Source organism: Gobius niger (genome assembly GCF_951799975.1).
Source record: "Gobius niger genome assembly, chromosome: 6".
In the NCBI taxonomy this organism is placed as follows: domain Eukaryota; kingdom Metazoa; phylum Chordata; class Actinopteri; order Gobiiformes; family Gobiidae; genus Gobius; species Gobius niger.
The window spans coordinates 29,540,529-29,545,386 of NC_136857.1; the positions used below are offsets into that span (position 1 = coordinate 29,540,529).

A 4,858-nucleotide genomic window follows, 5' to 3' on the forward strand; every position below is an offset into this window, starting at 1 on the left:
GATGATGGACAGGACCAGGGGCGTGGCTCCAAATCCTGGGCCTGGAAACAAACGATCTCAGCATCTGACGCCCTCACCAGTTCTGCTCGGCCTAACTGTTTGAATTGGTTCAAACATAAAATAAAAAAACATACAATAAAAAGAAGCTACATTGCAATGAGGCTCTTCATCTGGTTTTACAAATATTTCTTGTAGTGAGTATTTGTCAACAAAAACTTGCACTTAAACTGCGACGTAAGAAAACTTCAAATAATTCGTGGTGTAGAAAACCTGGGTGTTAGGCAGAAAAGTGTAAAGGTGTAAAATGTTTGGTGTTAATTCCACCATTTTTTTGGCACATTTTGAAATGCTGCATCACAAGCAGAGGTAGAATTGTGGGGTTAGTTCAAGAGCACCATTTAACCCCCTTTCAGGGGAAACTAGAAAAATTTGGTTGGCAGGAGCGCCATTTTTCCTCCAGGAAAACTCAACACAGTCTTCGTTTTAAGGTATGTAAAGCACATTATTTTTATTGAAATATCTGCTTTAGGTAACTTTTCATCATAAGCCTTCAGGACAGTGTTGTGAAACTTGATATTGAACGCTACTCTTCCGCGTGAGTCCGCCTCGTTCGTCTCAGCCAGATAGTTTTCGTCAGTGTTAGTCTGATTCAGTCTTCAGTATTTCAGTAAACTAGAGAGCCCTTCGTGAAACTTTATCCCTCAAATACTACTGCTTTTATCGTGCAGGAAGACAGGAGAGCGCCACAGAGCTCCGCGCTGCAGCTATATTAACAGCGCAAATGCACTCGGCGCTACGTTAGCTGCTAAAGCTAAGCTAAGCTAAGCCGAGCTAGGCAATGCTAACGGCACATTTTTTGTTTTATTTATTTATTTATTATTTATTTATTTATTTTATTTTTTTCATTTTATTTAACATCAGTGCAAATTTAGACAATTTACCACAATATGGTTATTTTCAATCAAATTCATCTTACACATAGATGCAACATGTACATGTTCAAATAAACAATCTATAAGACAAAACAACAACAAAAAATAAATAAATAAATAAAAATAAACAACACAGGGGTTTGCTACTTTACAATAAGATTGTATTTTTCAAGAAGATTGATGGATTTAATTAGTTTTTTATTATTTACATTCATTTTCTCAAGGGAGGCCAAATACATTTTTAAATCAGATTCTTTAAAGTGGAACCATGAGGGTATTTTTTCCACACCATTTCATTTTGTGGACATAATATTTTGCTAGTATTATAATTAAGTTTATTATAAATGTTTCATCTGAAGTGAAGGTGGTATTATCAAAGGTCAGTAAAATATGATTTTTTGTCAATGTAAAACTCTTTCTAAATATTCTTGTGAGGTAGTTCTGTACGTCAGACCAAAAAGTGCCGACAAAAGGACATTCCACAAATAAATGTTCAATACTTTCACCATCACCTTGACAAAAGGAGCAATTGTTACTGACATCTTTTAAAAAACGACAAATATAATCTTTTACCGGGTAATATCTATGTATAATTTTGAATAAGCACTCTTTGACCTTATTATTGAGAATGTACTTAGAAGGTAACAGAAAAATTGTACTCCATTGTTTTCTACTCACAGGGATCCATTCTTGTTTACATATAGGATTTGCAAAGTCATCAAAATGAGCTCTAATAAACTTATTTGTACATTTCTTATCAGTGAGACTTATTCCCTCGACAGTGATGGGTCGTTCGCTTATATTTAAATCAGTTAGTTGTAAACTTTTTGCTAAAGAACTAATACCGTGTGGAATTGACTTAGTCACCAATTCAAACTCTCTCTGTGTTGTTTCAATGTTACATTTTTCAATGAACTCATTATAATCAAGCCAGTCCCCATTATCATCAAGTAATTGGCTTACAATGCTTACATTTTTGCAAAACCAATAATCTAAAAAAAGAGACTTTTTTTCTATGCAAAATGTAAGCATTGTTCCATAAAATGCAATTGTGAGGAGAGTAGTTATGTTTGAATAATAAAGACCAACATAGCAACACCTGTTGATGAAAGTTAGCTAATTTTACAGGCAGTTTCCCAATGGCAAATAGACATCGCAACAAAAAATTCAGACCTCCTAACTTATTGAAGAAAAAAATGGGGAAAATGTTCCATAAACTTTTGGAGTTCTTTAGAAATCTTTTAAGCCAATTTATTTTGAGTATTTGGTTAAAAGTAGTAAATGATAAAACATCTAAACCCCCTTCAGCTAATTTGTTGGAGAGAACAGATTTTTTGATTTTATGGGACTTGTTCTTCCAGAGGAAGTTGAACAAAATTTTATCAAAGTTGGAACAGAGAGCTTTGGGGACATCTAGTGTTGAAAATATGTAAGAGGCTCTTGACATGCCTTCTGCTTTGCTTAATAGCACTCTACCATATATGGATAAGTCTCTAGCCAGCCAACAATTACATTTCTTTTTGATTGCATCAGTGACAGGCAAAATGTTGTTGTTAGCCAAGTTCTTTTCCTCTTTTGATATTTTAATGCCTAGATATGTTACTGTGTCTTTTATCGGAATGCCACAGATGTCAGTAGTAGTATGCTAACGGCAAATACTACTGAGATATTTTCCAAGAAAAGACTGTCGTGTTTGTGTTGCCCACTGTAATGTAACATTACATGACCTAACATTTTCATGTGTGTTCTCTTCGTCTGTTTGCCCCAGTTTGCTCTGCAGCTAATCTGCGAAGATATCATGACACAGGGATGGGACACAGGGACGACGCGGGCGCGTGGTGAGCCTCCGCTGACCGTCCCAGTGACCGACCATGGCAGGGAAGACCACCGCGCCACACTGGGTAGTTTTTACTGTGAAAATTAATTTACAGCGCGTGGCTATCATAGGGCATTCTCATCAAGACTTCTTTCTTTGCACTTAAGCAGTTGTAAAACTATATGGCAGTATTTTTCAAGTCAAACACTTTTTGTTTGTTTTTGAGTAAGGGCTGTGACAGGAAGAGGTAATGGTTATGTGCTGTAGTTTGGACTACGTATTACGTAAGATCTTTGTCATCAGTGGAACATGAGCAGAGCAGTATAGAAGAAACAAAAAAGACACATTTTTATGTAAAGCTCAATCTGTGTCAGTGTACTTTAAATATTGTTGTTTCTTTTTGTAGAAAGTGTCACTATGGTCATTTTGGATTAGTAGAAATGTCTCAAGTTGTGGATATGGATCTTTTCATCTTTCATTTCCACAGGTGAGTGCATATATACTGTACTGCATAGGCCTAACTATTGTGTTTTTTATTTCACCTGGAAAATGTAAATTATGATCTTTTTTCAGGGGAAGTTCCGGATGCAATATAAACCTACACTGCAGGTCACAGATGAGCAAAGGGCTGAGGTGGACAGAGACATTTGGGTCTTCACATCTGGCTCTGATTGTATGGTATCTAGAGTTATTAAAATGTGCACTGTTGATGTCTTTTCTAAAGCAGCTTTTATTTTAGTGCTTCCACTGGCACAAGTTAACCTATCCACCTTCACCTGGTTGATTATGGCCCAAACCTGTGTCACTATGTAAGTATAATGTCACTAACGCTTCAGTTTGTCTTAATGTGCTTTTATAGATGTTTTGTTTTTTCATTTAGAATGTGGAAAGGATTCTTACAATCAACTCTGGGAATAACCGTGTGATTAAGAAACATGACTCCTGGAGCTTCAACCACTCACAATATGGTAAGTGTTATGTCATGTATGAAAAGGGTAAGAACATGTTGGTACATGTGCATTAGTTGATTAATTATTAAATATTTGGAGAGGTGTATGCTCTTGGAGCAACGGTCCCTTCATTTAAAGATCACCATCCAAAAGTAAGTTCATTCAAGTCACTTTAATCATTTCTATCCATTTTAAATCTTGGTGCTACAAAAATGTTTGTTGTGCTTTCAGGAACACTTCTATGACAGATAAAGCAACTCTGTGTTCCGTCAGAGACATAAGAATTGGTCTTAAAGATGAGGTCATCACATGAAAAATCTACAGAAAGTCCTTAATGAAACCATGCGTCCATCCATAAACAGGTACATCACAACATAAACAGGACTTTTGTCTGTATTTCTTCAAGGAAATGTATATATTATCAGCTTGCAAATGTCTCCTGAATGTGTTCTGGATGTGTCGTTTAAACTTGGCTGTGCAACAAATTGATTTGAATTCACTACATTTGTTTTAGACTAATCCAAGCCTTGAGGAGGATCACCTGCTGTCATCGATGGACGTCCACAGCCAAACCTGCTCCAGAAACATCCAAAGCTCACGTTTCATCTTCTACAATGTTCTGGACAAACACCTGGTTTAATGCCAGTCATTTCTCCCTGCAGAAATGTGTTGGACTTTAAAATACCTTTTATTTTTAGGCCGAGACATGCAGGTGCCATTTTGCAGGCAATATTTTTTCCGATATTGATTTTATGAATATGAATATGTTGATCCTAATTAGCCAATTGTTATAAGAACAAATATCGCCAAAAGGTTTTGATATTAATGTTGATATGATTCCGTTGCTTAACATATTATGCTAGGTAAATATCTTTTCATACAGAATATGTAAACTTTTAAAAAAGTGACATTTTGCATGTAAAGTTTCATGCAGAAGCTAAATAAAATATAAAAAGATTTTTTTGTACTTTTTGTGCATTTTTGTATGGAAAACCTCATTTACGGAATAAACCCCTTTTATAGTGTTAAATTCGACTCCAAAAAGTGTGTAGAATACGCAGAAAAATGCTTTGAAGTTTTACCCCCGGGGGTGTTTATTCTGATTCCCAAAATGGGGTTTATGTTCTACACCAAAATGAGTACTTCTACTCCAGCTTTTG

At 35.7% G+C, this 4,858-nt stretch overlaps 1 long non-coding RNA gene across 1 annotated transcript; it reads left to right on the forward strand.

Moving 5' to 3' along the window:
* The first annotated feature begins 2,654 nt into the window (after window positions 1-2,654).
* LOC306964519 lies at window positions 2,655-3,466 on the forward strand. The gene is made up of 3 exons (XR_013792976.1): window positions 2,655-2,833; window positions 3,155-3,235; window positions 3,322-3,466. It is a non-coding gene; the product is annotated as an uncharacterized lncRNA (long non-coding RNA).
* Window positions 3,467-4,858: the final 1,392 nt, after the last annotated feature.